We start from the raw sequence: 18,559 nt of genomic DNA on the forward strand, positions 1-18,559 counted from the left end.
CAACAGTAGTCAGCAAGCATTGACGGATATCAGTTGACCTGATATCGTTTTTTCCATTGTACCAATGTCCTGGTGAAACCAAGATTTTGAGGAAACGGTACGTGATGGGCAAATTTGGATGTGATTTTCGTGATCAGCAGCCAAAAACTATGAGGAACACTCAAGAGTGTTCAAGAAGCAAAAACTTTGTTGTGCAGTGTTATTTATTTGTGCGTGCTTTGTTGTTGTCTAGAGTGCGGTGTAACGTAAGTCTAATGACACAAGCGGATTTTTAGTTTAGTCTTTGACAGTAAAATGAACACAGAAAATAAACGTGTACTGTTTATCATTTCACACTCTGAAGAGAAATACTCTGGAACTTTGTGACCGATAATAAAGAAAATATAGCACAGCTAATCCATTGTCTGAGACCTCCTGTTGACAACACTCTGCGTCTTTGGAACCTGCAACTTACGAACACCTGCTTTGCATACAAAAAACAAAATGGTGAGTATAACAATTCAGAACTTTAGTGCTTTTAATATCGAGTTCGAGGTTATTTATTTTAATTTTATGTCTTTTTTGCCAAATTATTGTTTTATTTTAGATATGTAACAGAGAACACGATTGTTTAACTATCTCACATATCTTGATACACTTGGATGATGGCTTAGCATACATTTTTCATGTGTTTATTACACGGCAAAGCAAGCTATCTATTTTGATATAACTGGGCCAGAGTGTACAATATGTTTGTGTATCCTACATATATTGTAGCTATCATATGACAAAGAAAATACTGTATTTTGGTATGGTTGGACCATAGCGTAGGTATACTTATTTATCGTATGTTTATACACTGTATGTATCACACGGTAAGACAAGCATTGTCGAAATACGGGTGACTTAATAAAGAAAATAAATATATACCGACCTGTTATGGGACAATGATGGAATTCTACGATTCTATTAACTTTTGTCAAAGAAATCGAGATCTTTAGATAAATAAATATTTTGAGCCAGCAATGGCCGCAGTTCTGATATATATATCTATATATATATACATATTTACATTCAAATGTGTAAGCAGTTCGAACTCGAGAATATTTGAAGAAATAGGTTAGAAGACAAGAAAATGATGTGACTATGTTCGTGAAACGAACTATGGAGCAACCGATGAACATTTGGTGAACATAAATACAAAAGGTCAATAAGAACCTTTCTGCGTGCGAATTTATTTTATGTTTTTTAATTTTGCGAAAGCTATTCAAGGGCTAACTGCGCTAGCCGTCCCTAATTTAGCAGTGTAAGACTAGAGGGAAAGCAGCTAGTCATCACCACCCACCGTCAACTCTTAGGTTACTCTTTTACCAACGAATAGTGGGATTGAACGTAACATTATAACGCTCCCACGGCTAAAAGGGGCGAGCATGTATGGTGCGACGGATATTCGAACCCGCGACCCTCAGATTACGAGTCGCACGCCTTAACCCACCTGGCCATGACGGGCCGTTTCTGCGTGCGATCATTTTCTTAGAAGAAACGAACTGAGCTAAAACTTCTGACCAGAAAGTGTCTTGATCGATCTCTACTTGTTAATATTTGGCCTCAGATAAAGTTTATGTCGTAAGAAATAAGACAATATGTGTATAGTTTCAAACCGTAATTTACTTATCTGCTTGTTAAGTAAACAGTTCGTTCGTTTGTTTTTTTAGAATTTCGTGCAAAGTTACACTAGCCATCCCTAATTTAGCAGTGTAAGACTAGAGGGAAGGCAGCTAGTCATCACCATCCGCCGCCAACTACTCTTTTAACAACAAATAATGGGATTTACCGTTTATTTAGAACGCCCCCAAGAATGACAGGGCGAGCATGTTTGGTGTAACGGGTATTCGAACCCGCAACTATCAGATTACGAAACGAGCACCTGGCCATGTTGGGCCCTCAAGAAGACGTTAATTTGTGATTTGTGAGTTTTCAATTTTGGAAAATCGAGGTTGGAACACTGCCAAATACGATATTGGTTCAAAGCTCACTTTTTATTAAATTATCGTGTACTAACAGCTGGAATTAAGAAGTTAGCACACAGGATTACACATATAAAAGTGGCCAAGTGGTGGGGGCGCTCGATTCGTAATCTGAGAGTTGTGGGTTCGATTCCCCGTCATACCAAGCATGCTCACTCTTTCAGCTCTGAGGGCGTTATAAGTTACGATCAATCCCACTATTCGTTGGTAAAAAAGTAGTCCAGTAGCTAGCGGTAGGTGGTGATGACTAGCTGCTTTCCCTCTGCTCTTACACTGCTAAAAGATGGAGCAGGACCTGGCACGGCCAGGTGATTAAGGCATTCGATTGGTAATCCGAGGGTCGCGGGTTCGAACCTCCGTTGCACCAAACATGCTTGCTCTTTCTGCTGTGAGGGAATTATAATGAGACGGTCAACACCATTATTCGTTGATAAAAGTGTATCCCAAGAGTTGGTGGTAAGCGGTAATGACTAGCTGCCCTTCCTCTCGTCTTACACTGCAAAATTAGGGACGACTAGCGCAGATAGCCCTCGTGTAACTTTGCGCGAAGTTATAAAACAACAACAAACACTGAAAAGTTGTACTGACTTTCAAACAAGACCTAAAACCCAAGCGCTCTCGAATAGTTCAATGTTCCCTTTCTTTGTTTTTCTTCTGAAGAATAGGGAACAATTCGAAAGCGCTCGGGTTTTGGGCCACGTTTGAAAACCATTTAACCAATTCGTTACGAAAATGCCCATTTTAGCTACAGAGTTAAATAGAAAACTAATACCAAGAAAGTGAGTTAAGAAGTTACTAAATCGTTACCTTTGAGAACCAACGTGTTGGTTACGTTCCTCCAGAGGGCAGGAGGAGACGATGTTTGATCCCTCTTACGTTTCAAGGAATTAACTCAGTAACACTTTCACGGTTCTTTAACTCTTTCACTGCTACGGAAAACACTATACACGCATTGTTTATATAGAAGCAAACTTTCCAGCATTCGTTGTGGTTAAGCCTACCTGACTCCTAACGCCCCTAGCGGATTCTCGGTATTTCTGCTAAAAACCGAATTTCGATACCCGTGGTAGGCAGAACACAGATAGCTTTGTGCCTAATAACGAACAACAACTTCTCTCCTGATTGTATTTCCATGTTGCTTCTATTGCACTGTGTATTTCCTCTCTTCAAGCTTTCACTGCACATTTATATTTCTAATGTGCATTGTGTATTTCCTCTCCTCAAGCTTTCGCTGCACATTTATATATTTTTTCCTGCTAATGTTTGCACATTCTTACTATGATTTAATATTTCCTCTTCTATATCAGTGTATGTATGTTGTCAGAATAGATTTATGTTTTCTTTACTGTTGACGTATTGCACTTTCTCAGAAAACGTTAACTTTTACTTCTTTACTGACGTATACAGTTTTTCAGATTTATTCTACTGGCGAGTGTTTATATCAGAAACACTGTCTAAAGAATACTTCATTTTGGAATGTTTGCACATGCGCGCGTGTGTGATAGAAATATTTTCATATAATTTAGAAAAAAACACCAGTCGTTACTGCTGAATATCATGAAGAGACACTTTAAGTTTTAAAATTTCCAGAGGTGGTCAATAAACGTAATGTACACATTTTGTTTCCACTTGGTTGCTATGCCGAATATTTGATACAGATATATGGCATAGAGACTGTTTGCGTAAAATACATGCGCGAAACTGTGTCACGTGTGTGCTTTGATTCACTGTTTTCCAGCACGAACAGTTAATATTTCAGCCCCTATCGGTTGAGATGCTCATTGTGAACCATAACACAGTGAAGTCAGTGTCTTTGAAGAAGCTCACTTGTTAGTATACATTACCTCTAACTAACAGTACTCACAAAGTTAAAATAAATTATATCCTTGAGCAGCAATTAGGAGCTGCAGAGAATTTTCTTTCTTTCAAGGTAATTCCTTCTTTTTACACGTTGTTTGTTGTTTGGTGATCATTTTGTTATCATTTTACCTTGTTGTGAAGTATGCTTCTGTTGAGGCTGATAACACAACGTAACACAAATTTTGTTCCTGGATATTATGTGTTATTTCTTAATTACGTATGTTGTAAAAGTACAGAAAATGGCCGTTATTCCCTTCAAACTTTGCTTTTGTGACCTGGATAATGAAATTTAGAAATTAACCTATTTTCTATGTAAAAACGGGCAAATTTGCACATTTTCATTTACATAAGGTCTGAATAAAACAACATATGTCTCAAGATTTACATGTATTTATACTAACGTTGTACAAAAATGTTTAGAAGTGAGTAGTTTTCGAGATTTGCGACTGTAATGTAAATCACTTTCACGTATCAACTCCTTAATGTCTCCCATCATGTTCTCGTTATACGCTCCCAGGTCACAAAAGCAAAGTTTGAAGAGAAAAATAGGTCTTTTCCATTTACTTTAGGCATAAGCAATTTGGAAAATAACACTTTCTTTCCAGGAACAGAAAAAGTAAAAATTTTGTTACATAGTCTTATTAAGTAAATCTAGTTTGAATCGAAATAAATTAAATTCGAAGCGTCACATTAGTATGGTAGGAAGTAATCAGACACTTGAAGAGATAAATGAAGGTGAGACTGTAATAAAACAAGATATGTAGATTTTGTTTCGAAAGTTTGTTTTACAGTTTTGTGTTGAACGTAAAATTAATAGCATATCGTTTTTGTTTTTAACTGGGATTAACATACTTGTTTTTCTATTTATTCTTCTCCACACGGTATGTATGCGGACTCCCACCGCTATAAACCGGGTTTCGATACCCGTGGTGGGCGAAGCACAGATAATCCATTGTGTAGCTTTGTGCTTAATTTCAAATAATTTATTCCAGATGTGATGTGTTTCAACAAAACTTCTCATCTTCATCTGGTACATTTATTTATATTTATAATTGTTTAATATTCAGGTTTAATCCCTCTTCCATTAATTGTCAGGAATAAATAATATAGTTAAATTACTCACTTGCAAAATTTTAATTTGATTTATATACAAAAATAATAATTAATAGTACCTCAAAAGTCAGAGAACGTCACTGTGTTCTAAGAGATGTAAAATATATTTTTTTGTTCGTTGTTTTACGGCATTAAATGTTCAAAAACAAACTTTTATATGTTTATATTTTTTACTCCATAAATTGATGAATCTTCTGCCATTTCGTACATTTTGCATTCTTTAGCTTAAGATCTTTTCACATGGTTCTTGTTGAACAATCAAGCCATAAAAGTTTTCTTGCTTTTAGGCCCGCATTGGCCAGGCGGGTTAAGACGTTCGACTCGTAATCTTAGGGTCGCGGGTTCGAATCCCAGTCGCACCAATCATACTCGCCTTTTCAGCCGTGGGGGCATTATAATGTGACGGTCAGTCCCACTATTCGTTTGTAAAAGAGTAGCCCAAGAGTTAGCGGTGGGTGGTGATGACTAACTGGTTTCCCTCTAGTCCTATACTGCTAAATTAGGGACGGCTAGCGCAGATAGCTAGCTTTGCGCGAAATTCGAAACAAACAAAATTTGCTTGTTTTATTAATTTATTTAATATTATCATCATTAATATTCTAGCAGGGTCATATGATGTCAAACGGTCCCCTCAACGAAATGACAATCCCCGGTTATCATGTGCTGTATCAGAATGAATTATATGTAACTACTATTTATGCAATCTCTAAGAATAAATACACAAATGGACAGTCATAAATGTGAATTATTAAAGCGAGATTTCAGATTTTGTTTTTGATCTATGGTAACAGCTTTGACTTTTATGGTTTCGAAGTAGATATATCAGGAAAATCACTTTGTTTATTTCACACGGTTAAAAAGTATCGAGAGTCGAATGAGCAGTAAAAGAAACACAGTTCAAATTCCCTGATATTTATAACGTACTGTTGCTTTTATAATTCCAGACCAGGCTTCAGTCACAAAATACGTCATTGCCTCACACTAGATATCCATATATCTTATGTATCCAGTGTATCTGTGTGCTGTCCCTCATTCTCGCTGCATAATATCATGCAACACCATATTCAGTGAGGCATTTTTAAGTGTAAATGGGCTTACATCGGCCATATTCCTCTGAAAAAAGAAACAAATTTATAATACATGCGTAATTGAATATAACATAATAACATATGGATGGGTAGGGACTTATGGGACACCCTGTAGTATTCACGTTCTTTTTTGCGACTGTCTTATCTAATGCGCAGCTTGCATATGACACAGGTTTAAATACAGTTCCTAAACACAGGTTCTATTTTAATTAAACTACAGTTGTTATGAGCCAGATGGAAGCCATTTTGTCCTATTTGGGGGACTGTTTTATCCAACCCTATAAGTAAAACGGTCTGAATTACAAGACCATTCAAGATCATTTAAAAAAAATATGTCCATTCTTTGTTTTAACAAAAATGAGATTTTTATTAAAAAACGAATTCATTATAAAAACGTTCGTCTTAGTTGGAGAAACTTCATTCAAAACTCAGGTGATCGTGTTGCCATACCTTTCTCTAAGGCATTTAAGAATCCTTAACACATGATGATTTATTAACTGCAGGGAGTAACTGGCAGATGAGAGCAGTGAAAATATATTTAACGCATATGAGTCTGATTCATGACGAATTTCTTACCATTCTGGATACGCTGTTAGCTTTGATAAACTTAGTGCCAGAGAAACAAATGCACGACTTCCTTTGAAGAAGGATAACCGAACAGCAATATTATTAAACAATAGAGACTGTGGATACAAAATATTAAGAATATTCTCAACGTAAGCAGAATAACTCACACAACAGAGACTTTATAATAGCACGAGCTTCGAAACCGACAAGTCCATACAAAACGTTCTTTCATAAGGTGAGGTATAAGATTGCGAAACAAAAACACGATCTAATTAAAAACGTCATTACTATAAAGTTGTGCATAGCTTATGCAATCGTTATAAAGACGGTAAACAAAGGTTTTAAAACTGACGAAGGCACTCACAAGTCAAAGTACAGAAGGCTTCAGTTAATAACTTTATCATGAGAAACTTTCCTGAAGAAATTTGAATAAAAGTAAATCCTATAGACAACATACTTCTTATGTATCCCAATGTACAATGAACGATTTAGATAAGTATATCTAAATGTTACAAAGACATGGAACATCACACTTATAATCGAGTCTTAAAATACGAAAATCAAGAATTATTAACTCACAAAATTATAACCACACATACATGTTTTTAAAAGTGATAACAATTTTCGTGATATATCCATTGAATCGCGAAAAATACAGGTTTAATGACACATTTAGTAAAAAGCTAAAGGTTCCAGGAACGTATCTGGTGAGTGTGTATGTTTTCTTACTGTAAAGCCACATCGGGCGATCTGCTGAGTCGACCGAGGGGAATGGAACCGCTGATTTTAGCGTTGTAAATCCGTAGACACACCGCTGTACCAGAGGGGTACCACATCGGTTGACATATGTTTTAGCGGTGTAGCAGTCGAACCGAGAATAATATATGTTTTAGCACAGTAATAAACAAATTTTTGTTATAAATTCGTTTGTTTTTCCTATATCTCAAAGTTTAATAACAACTTGTCTAGCGATCTGCTTTTTACATACACTTACCAGTTTCATAGTGTTCGTATTACTAAATTCACAAACAAAAAATACACTTACTTGATAGGCTACAGAGTATTCTGAGATGGATGGTGTAAATAGAGCGAATAGAACTATCTGAGGCAGGCATCAGAAGTAACTTTAAACTTCTATCAGTAACTGGTTGGTAGGACGGACGAGAAGGCTATTCATAATTAACGTCGCTCTATTTTATCACTTAAAAATCTATGTCATAACTTAACATGTGGTAGTTATAGCATACGTAAGCCTCGTCAAGTTTGTTTTTCAAATGTACAATAAAGTGAAGCAACTGGGTAAAGCCTAAATCTAATAGTATGACATTCCTGTAAAAGTTTGTTTTTTCATTGTGTACTTTTATACAATACAAAAGGTTCTGATTAAAGTTTAAAACTTGGCTTAGTCTGTTTCTTTACTATATATTTTTGTTGTAATACAGAACTAGATAATATATATTTTTATTGTAATACAGGACTAGATAACATATATTTTTGTTGTAATACAGAACTAGATAACATATATATTTGTTGTAATACAGAACTAGATAATATATATTTTTGTTGTAATACAGAACTAGATAATATATATTTTTGTTGTAATACAGAACTAGATAATATATATTTTTGTTGTAATACAGAACTAGATAACGTATATTTTTGTTGTAATACAGAACTATTAATATATATTTTTTGTTGTAATACAGGACTAGATAATATATTTTTTTGTTCTAACACAGAACTAGATAATATATATTTTTATTGTAATACAGGACTAGATAACATATATTTTTGTTGTAATACAGAACTAGATAATATATATTTTTATTGTAATACAGAACTAGATAATATATATTTTTGTTGTAATACAGAACTAGATAATATATATTTTTGTTGTAACACAGAAGTAGATAATATATATTTTTGTTGTAATACAGAACTATATAATATATATTTTTATTGTAATACAGGACTAGATAACATATATTTTTGTTGTAATACAGAACTAGATAATATATATTTTTGTTGTAATACAGAACTATATAATATATATTTTTATTGTAATACAGGACTAGATAACATATATTTTTGTTGTAATACAGAACTAGATAATATATATTTTTTGTTGTAATACAGAACTAGATAATATATTTTTTGTTGTAATACAGAACTAGATAATATATATATTTTATTGTAATACAGGAACTAGATAATATATATTTTTGTTGTAATACAGGACTAGATAATATATATTTTTATTGTAATACAGAACTAGATAATATATATTTTTTGTTGTAATACAGACTAGATAACATATATTTTTGTTGTAATACAGAACCAGATAATATATATTTTTATTGTAATACAGGACTAGATAATATATATTTTTATTGTAATACAGAACTAGATAACATATATATTTGTTGTAATACAGAACTAGATAATATATATTTTGTTGTAATACAGAACTAGATAATATATATTTTTATTGTAATACAGGACTAGATAAACATATATTTTTGTTGTAATACAGAACTAGATAATATATATATTTGTTGTAATACAGAACTAGATAATATATATTTTTGTTGTAATACAGAACTAGATAATATATATTTTTGTTGTAATACAGAACTAGATAATATATATTTTTATTGTAATACAGGACTAGATAACATATATTTTTGTTGTAATACAGAACTAGATAATATATATTTTTTGTTGTAATACAGGACTAGATAATATATTTTTTTGTTGTAATACAGAACTAGATAATATATATTTTTATTGTAATACAGGACTAGATAATATATATTTTTTGTTGTAATACAGAACCAGATAATATATATTTTTATTGTAATACAGGACTAGATAACATATATTTTTGTTGTAATACAGAACTAGATAACATATATATTTGTTGTAATACAGAACTAGATAATATATATTTTTGTTGTAATACAGAACTAGATAATATATTTTTTTGTTGTAATACAGGACTAGATAATGGCTAGTTCTGACATTTGACCTAAAAATAAAATGTTCGAAATTTCTGTAAAGTTCTTTTATTCTTTCTATACCTGTACGTAATAAAGGAAGTTAAAAGTAAGAGCTTGGTTTAGGAATTCTTCCGGAAAAACAGTTTCCATAATTGTTGAGAACTCGTTAATCGTCGTTTCAGAGAATATAATGGGAATACATTCTCTCCCTGAGAAATGTTAGTGGTAGAATAAATAAACTATTCGCAAGAATATTTCTTTTATATTTCTGAATAATGAGCTAGTTGATAAACGTGTTGGAGTAAAACTACCTTAACAAGTGTTCGAAGGGTAATTTGTTTTCTTAAAAAGTGGTTTGAGAACGAACAATACATGAAACCACTACTTTTTAAATCAAATAAACCATCGCGTCTTGTCTCAATCTTCCTTGCCGGTTTACAGCTTATTAAGAATGAAATTTGTGAGGTTATTCCATACTGGTTCGTAAAACCAGTATCTGTTTACTGCCATTTTTAGGAGAGACTTTTAAGAGTAACACAGTGTTCTATGAAGTTACCATAGAGATTTAAGGGTGGAACAACGTTCGATAAAGTTACCACAGAGATTATTAAGAGTGACACCGTGTTATATAAGTTACCATAGAGACTTTAAGAGTGGTACGATGTTCGTAAAGAGAGATTATTTAGGGTGATGACTTTCCGATCTCTGTAGCTAATATCAAAGAGTCGCTGACACATTGGTCAAGGCACTCAACAGGCACAATACAAATATTCAAGCTAAACATCAACAGTGAAGGAAAGTTTTACTTTAAAAGGTGATTGCCACTCACTTTTCTTTCTTTCTCTACAAACAAAGCAAGTAACCATCGGTAGATACCAAACTGGAAATTAACCAACCCACCAAATTGTTCATCTTTCTTCTTGTGTCAGTCGAGATAACTGTACAAATAATTTTACCAATAACATCAGTTTAAATTTAAATCCATTCTACATGTTCCTAAGCAGTGCACGATGGCATCGCTTAGTCGTAATAGCTAGTGGTAATTAAAATAAAAGAGGTCCGCATTAGCCGTGACAGTTGAAATTATTTTAGGCAAGATAAGAATAAATTAGCTTATAATACCTTTGATGTGATAAGGTACATCAATCGAAAGGGTTTGACATCCTAAGTCCAAAACTGCAATTAAATCTCAAATTGGTCAAGAGATGAGGAGTTATGAACTAAAGGTTTGTACTTTATAAAACAAACAAACTCAGAGCCATTCTATGAATCGCTAAGCGTCCGCTAAAAGATTTTGTAAATGTAAAATGATATAGGGGTTGCAGTATTGAAAAGAATGTAAAAACGAATAAGGGGTGATACAGGGATATTAACACTGTAAAATGCACGAGTACAAAATGGTTACGAGGTCGGTCTCTAATAATCAAGACATGTTTAGGCTCAACTTGTATTTCCTTGAACGTAAGTCCTAGGCTACATTACACTGCATACACAAAAAGCATACCAGCCGTCAGGAATATATAACTTCTAACTGCAGTGATATTAAAGCCAAGTATGTATTACAGTTTAACATCTAGGATTGATCTATGTGTGTTGTTGTTTGCGTTCTTTTGACACTGCCAACCCGACATAATTTTACATTTACAAAATGTTTTTCATTACTTGTAAATATTTGTAATGGCTAAATGTATTTCAATAAAGTAACGTATAAAGATTATTACGGGTGACACTTCGTTCTATGTAGTTGATATAAATACTAGTAATGGTGAAATGTTGTTCTATAAAATAACTAAAGATTGCACATCGTTCTATGTAGTTAACATTAAAATTTAGAAGAGTAACGCACGGTTCTATGAATGTAAGATGAAGATTTTAAGGGGTTAAATATAATGTGTTAGCCTTTTGGTTTGGAGTAAACGACCAGGGGATATATATATATTTACATATAACAAAACATTCATCAAAAATTTTTGACATGCACAATTTGAGCCTTATATATATATATATTTCAACTTACAACCTTTTTTCTCAAAAATTTGAAATATAAAACTTAAAGTTGGCTATGAAGCATAATGTGTGTTATCTGTAAAGTAAACATGTAAAAGTCATGTCATAGAAAAACCTAGAATTTAGTGTCGAAATGTTTACTTAATTGGTTGAAATGTGAGTTTTGATTTGTTTCAAAGCACTAACAGTAGAAAATAGCAGAAAAAACTCATGATAAAGTTAATGAAATTGAGTGGCTATACCTTCATATGTACTTCCACGTTGTACTTGTGTATACTGCATTTATTTCATTAACAACAACTGCTGAGATAAGAAAAGTCCACACAATATTTCAGCTTTCTTAGAAAGCATTACGTAAAATAACGGATTTTCTTTTCTCTGTTAAACCTTCCTGATGTAAATCATATTAAGCAGCACCTATTGAACATTTTTATGTAATATCTCGTTAGTTATCCAGTTCTCTGTTACATGATTTATAGGAAATGCCAATTAGGATTAGCTAACAATATTCTAGAATAAAGCAGGAAATAACCCAAACTAAAGATTAAACACAGTAGGTAACTCCACATCAACCTAAATTATAATAACTCTTGATACTGTTATTGCATTTCATCAGAGTTGTCTACTGAGTTGATAAATTACAGTGATCTTGGAGCCAATTACCGGCAAAACAAAGACCGGGACAATAAGATTTGGTTAGTGAACTTGCTAGACTTAGACAAGCCATTTAGCACGTGTGTTATGTTGCAATACGAGTATGTGACAAGCTCTTATATCAGAAGACGCATCCTTATAGGTCTTTAGAATGACGTAATCCTGCTTTGTGCTTTAAGTGTAGTCGTCACTGTCACGGTTATTAATAATATCAGTCAAGGCCTGAGGTAAAGGAGATTGTCCTGTCACTCAAACACCATATTGTTCTCAAAGTAAAGGAGGTAGAAGAGCTCACAAAGACCATAAGAAACCAACATTACAACAACTGACGTTTTAAGTAAATAAGTTAATGGAATGAATAGGTCAGCAATCCCTCAGTTTGATTAAGATACTCACTAAGAATTCATGCTATTAAACACGCACACAACAAAAGTTCAAGTTGCTAAAAACATTCATTAAATTATCAGCTTAATAAATATATCAAACATACTACCAATTTATTAAACATACTCAAATAAACCTTATTCTGTTAACCATATTCTACTAGCTTCCATATTGATAACAATATTCTGATGTTGTTAGAGATACTCTACAAACTTCTAGCTTGATAAAGATATTCAATAAACTCTCGTGTTGTTAGAGATACTCTGGAAACTCCTAGCTTGATAAAGATATTCAACTCCCATGTTGTTAGAGATACTCTACAAACTTCTAGCTTGATAAAGATATTCAACAAACTCCCATGTTGTTAGAGATACTCTACAAACTTCTAGCTTGATAAAGATATTCAACAAAATCCCATGTTGTTAGAAATACCCTACAAACTCCTAGCTTGATAAAGATATTCAACAAACTCCCATGTTGTTAGAGATACTCTACAAACTTCTAGCTTGATAAAGATATCCAACAAACTTCCATGTTGTTAGAAATACCCTACAAACTCCTAGCTTGATAAAGATATTCAACAAACTCCCATGTTGTTAGAGATACTCTACAAACTTCTAGCTTGATAAAGATATTCAACAAAATCCCATGTTGTTAGAGATACTCTACAAACTTCTAGCTTGATAAAGATATTCAACAAACTCCCATGTTGTTAGAGATACTCTACAAACTTCTAGCTTGATAAAGATATTCAACAAACTCCCATGTTGTTAGAGATACTCTACAAACTTCTAGCTTGATAAAGATATTCAACAAACTCTCATGTTGTTAGAGATACTTTATAAACTAATAAATACATATAGAGAACAGGTGTGGTCTAGCTGTTAGAGTGCTTTGTTGTGAATCTGAGGGCTAGTATTCACGCTCTTTTGCTGCAAAATCACCCTTAGCTCTTTGTAGCTGAAGGTGTGTTATAAGAGTAACGATCAGATCTAGCTATTCAATTAGAGTATCTCAAAACTTGACAGTTGATGATATTGACTTAATGCCTTACGTATAGCATGTCAGCTGGAAACTAGGGACGGCGCTCCGAGTTAATTCTTACGTATTTTCATCTAAAGCTTATTATACGCTATAAATTATTAATCAAAGAAACTAAGAAAAATATCCACTTTATTTATCGAAGAATTCCATAAATATCTTTCTTGCATGGTTGGTTATTCTACGTGAAACCATGTTTATAAATTGTATCCGTACGGATAAGATTAGTACAAAAATATCAGACCAGAGATAGCCGTTTGTGTAGCATTGTGTTTAATAACAAACAACAACATAACATTAGAAATCTTAAATTAAATAAATACAGTTCTTTTACAAGATGTTTATCTGTAATCAGCGGATAATGTGAAATATGTATTAAATATAGTAACTGTAAGTATCTAAGTATCACACGATGGTTATTCCTAATCAATTAGAAACAAAAATACATGCAATGTATCTTTATTGTTATTAGACTTGTAGTTGATGATGAAATCGTCGGTAATCTCTATCTGTACAAAATATGAAATATTTCAGATGTTTATTCTCTTCTTTAGACCACCAGTGAAGATAAAGTGTTCAGTTTATTTTGTTGTTTACAGCTATTGGAGTGTCACAAATTTACCAATCACAAAAGACAACAAATATTAAAATTCATATATCTTTGGTAAAAGCAAGCTTAGCTAGTTATATTGATACGTAAAGGAAAAAGTATAAATTCATTTAAAGACTAAATGAAATACTATATATATATGTTTATTCATAAAAATAAGAGGTTTTGCTGGATATAAAAAATAAATTATTTTACATAATTTTATAAAAAAAGTTGAATAAAGTTTCAGAGCTTCATGTATTTTAGATCTTTCTTCTGAGAGACTCCATCTAGCGACTCTTTATGCAAGTGTTATAAGATAAACGAAATCAAAAATCGAGCAGGAGCAGCTAAAAAAAACCGTTGCATTCAATATCTAATCATTCCCATTTTAACACATCGAAATCTATGCAAGAAAAAATAACAAAGCTATTAATGTTCTTCCATCTCAACATGCAAGAAAGGGGGAAAATGTTCGCATTTTTAGCCTTGGGGTCATTATTCTGTTACGATCAATCCCACTATTCATTAGTAAAAAGGATCCCAAGAGTTGGTGTTGACTAACTTGCCCTCCTTCTAGTCCTTCTCGACCACCGACCTAAGGACCAATCTGTCACAATCACCTTGCCGTTCGTAGGACTTCTCGAAAACAAACAAAAAATTGATAGAATATTCATGTATGAATCGTAATGGTGTCCGTTGTATTGAGCAACACTATTTTGTTGTATCACTTCAGAATTCCGAATGGCTAGCATGAATAACTCTCGAATAGCTTTACGTAAAGTTTCCAAACGAAGGAACAAACAAACAAAAAGTCTTTATTTCTCGTCATTTATACAGCACGCTTGCAATACTATTTCACAATTTCAGACATATCGTTAGAAGCGAATGACGTCTCGTTTCCGATACAACGATCACATACCTGATCAATAAGTCTGTAGTGGTCATTTGGTTGATACCCATGACGAAGGAAACTCCACTTTCCAGGAGAACTCGGGTTTTAATTGTCCTTTTACTGATCTTGTTTACTTTGAAAAAAAGAAACTCATTATATTGTGGAATGAGATAAAACAATTTGATCAGAAACATTATGTTTAAATATATATGTTTTGTTTAAATATATGCATATATGGTTGTGAATTTTGTGGAATGAAGGAATCTTGAGGTCTGGTTGTAAATTTTGTGATACATATAGGACGTTTAAATCTATCACTCATTCTTTTAATTTTTGTCTCTGGGTGGAACAGCAGCAAACTAAAGGACTTACAATGCTAAAATCCGGGGTTCGATTCCCGGCGGTAAACACATTAGACAGCCCAATATAGTTGTTCTCTAAAAAAACAAATCTTTCTTTTTTACCGTAAAAATTTCTCTATTACAAAAGTTGAAGACACTAACACTATTCTCATACTTAAGGTCTTCGATTATTTTCTTTTTGAAAACATTAGTAACTTATTCGAAAGTGACCAAAAATAATATTCAAAACCCCGTATGTTAAATATATATCATTCGATAAATCACTGCCTTCTGAACTGATATTTTAGTTGCTTCTCTAAACAAATATTTGTAAACTTCTCTAAAACAAATATATTAGAAATCTAATTACTTCTTACGAACTAAACCAGCGAATTATGAAACCTCTCTTCCATGGATGGAGCTTTATCACAAGTCTGACACCGATTGTAAGATGTTTCTTCTACTTGTGTAGTGTATTAATAGTCCAATAATGTATTATGAGATGTTTCTGCTACTTGTGTAGTGTATTAATAGTCCAATAGTGTATTATGAGATGTTTCTTCTACTTGTGTAGTGTATTAATAGTCCAATAGTGTATTATGAGACGTTTCTTCTACTTATATAGGGTATTACTAGTTTAATAATGCATTATGAGATGTTTCTTCTACTTTTGTAGTGTATTAATAGTCCAATAGTGTATTATGAGACGTTTCTTCTACTTATATAGGGTATTACTTGACGAATAACGAATTATAAGTCGTCTCTTCCATTTGTGGAGCTTGTTTGATCTTGGTTGAAGATCTGTTTTGTTTATGTATGTTAATAACAAGAACTGTGATCCCCCACATATATAATGATATCGATTGAACTCAAAACAGGGTTGTTTCTGAGTTTGATCCTAGTGGGTTACTGTATGATGCAGCTTTTCGCTAAAACCAAAGAAATGGACTGATTCTGTTCTGGAGTTAGAAATTAAAGTAAATCGCTATTATTTCAATTTGAAATGTTTTTTTTATCCAAAAAAAATTCGTTATATTCATGTCGGCAAAAGATATATATTTTGCAGTGCAAGAGTAGAGGGAAGCCAGATAATCATCACCTACCCACCGCCAACTCTTGGGCTACCACTCTTTTACCAACTCTTTACAGCCAATGGCCAGGTAGTTAAGGCACTCGACTCGAACTCTGAGGGTCGCGAGTTCGGATCCCCCTCGCACCAAACATGCTCGCCCTTTCAGTCGTGAGGGCGTTATTAAGTGACGGCCAATCTCACTATTCGTTGGTGAAAGAGTAGCCCACGAGTTGGCGGTGGGTGGTGATGAGTACTATCCTTCCCTTTAGTCTTACACTGCTAAATTAGGGACGGACGACTAGCGCAGACAGTCCTCACGTAAATTTGCGCGAAATTCAAACCAAATCAAACAAGCTTATTAAAAACTTCAAAACTACGCTTTACTTAGTAATGAAAATACCGAGCAATATGTCAATTTAAAGGAAAGCGGTCGTGGTTTCCTTACTATTGACGTACCAATATTTCATCTGGGGTTACGACAAGAAACACGTAGAAATGTAATTTTTCTAGTTTCAATGAGCTGACAGGCGGATGTTTACTAGGATCAAGCGACGTTGAATTTCTTATGAAGAAATATGGAATGTTTCTAAGATTGTGTTTGTATCCAAACGATGGTAACTTGGACGAGTACATAGATTCAAGTTTTTTGTGAGTATATAAAGGTTTAGGTGATTAATGTGCATTATAATACAAACAATTGGGCATAATCGTAGAACTGAAAACCTGTCTAGGTATTTTTGTGGATATAGAATGACAATGTTCTTCCTGTAGTCACAATGCTACCCAGGCATTCCACATAACGGATCTTTTAGTCCTGACGTGGCCCACAATTCAACACACATGGAAAACAACTTAGTTTCGACAAAACTAAACAGTAGTTGTATGGTTTACTACAAAGTGGTCTATGATTAAACACACATGATAGTTTCGATAGAGTTAAACAGTAATTGTATGACTCATTAAAAAGTAGTTCATAATTCAACACAGATTGAGAACAACGATGCGTCGTGACCTTACTTTAATTTGAGGAATGTACAACAAAATCATATTTATTCGAATAAGGTTAATTTGAATCTGATTGGTAATCACCGAGTAGGGATTCTGATGACGTCAACATGATTAAGTGATACTTCCTTATACATCAGTTAACAATGACTATCGTGACATAATTTTAATCAGGAAATGTTGCACACTTCTCTCATTATGAGTGGATAATAATTATTTTGTTCTTTTTGTCGTCTTTATGCAACAATTACTGTTTTAACATTTCATGTTTTATAGTATTAACATCGAAATAAAATAGATTTTTTTAAATTCCTTATTTACTATAAATTCTAAATTTTTCGATATTACACGGGTTTTTATGATACCAGATTTAATTTAATACAAACCAATACTCCCAGAATTTTATAGTATTAAACACACTATTAACATCTTTCCATTCTACTCGGGTTTCTTGGCTATTGCTTATTACTAATGAATTAGAAACAACACTGTCCCATCCTATTCTCAGGTTCGAATCCACGTCACATTAAACATGCTCTTCCTTTCAGTCGTGGGGGCGTTATTATGTGACTGTCAATCCCACTATTCGTTGGTAAAAGAGTAGCCCAAGAGTTGGCGGTGGATACTGCCTTCTCTCTAGTCTTTCACTGCAAAATTAGAGATGGCTAGCGCAGATAACCCTCGAGTAACTTTGTGCGAAATTCAAAACAAACTAAACCCATCCTAGTCGGAATAGCGTTAACACCGTTACATCGTAGTTGGAATAGCGTTAACACCATTACATTCTAGTCAAAATAGCGTTAGCTTCATTTCACCCTAGCAGAAATGATATCAACACCGATCCATCCTATTAGGAATTGTGTTAAAAACGTTCCATTCTTGTAAGAATAGCGTTAACGCCGTTCCATCTACGCTTTCAGAATTAATATTGACACCAT

The 18,559-nt window shown here is 33.3% G+C and overlaps 1 protein-coding gene and 1 long non-coding RNA gene across 2 annotated transcripts in view; one reads left to right on the forward strand and one right to left on the reverse strand.

The window, feature by feature from the left end:
- The window catches only part of LOC143228949 (uncharacterized), a 41,075-nt gene extending 33,292 nt beyond the window's left edge, over positions 1 to 7,783 (reverse strand). The window contains exon 1 of the long non-coding RNA XR_013015558.1: positions 7,680 to 7,783. This is a non-coding gene — a long non-coding RNA (uncharacterized LOC143228949). The remainder of the gene's footprint in view (positions 1 to 7,679) is intronic.
- LOC143228948 (putative sodium/potassium-transporting ATPase subunit beta-3) overlaps positions 3,796 to 18,559 on the forward strand; it is a 40,708-nt gene continuing 25,944 nt past the window's right edge. The window contains exon 1 of the mRNA XM_076460463.1: positions 3,796 to 3,936. The gene's annotated coding sequence lies outside the window, so the exon portion shown is untranslated. The remainder of the gene's footprint in view (positions 3,937 to 18,559) is intronic.

This window comes from Tachypleus tridentatus, chromosome 10, assembly GCF_004210375.1.
Source record: "Tachypleus tridentatus isolate NWPU-2018 chromosome 10, ASM421037v1, whole genome shotgun sequence".
In the NCBI taxonomy this organism is placed as follows: domain Eukaryota; kingdom Metazoa; phylum Arthropoda; class Merostomata; order Xiphosura; family Limulidae; genus Tachypleus; species Tachypleus tridentatus.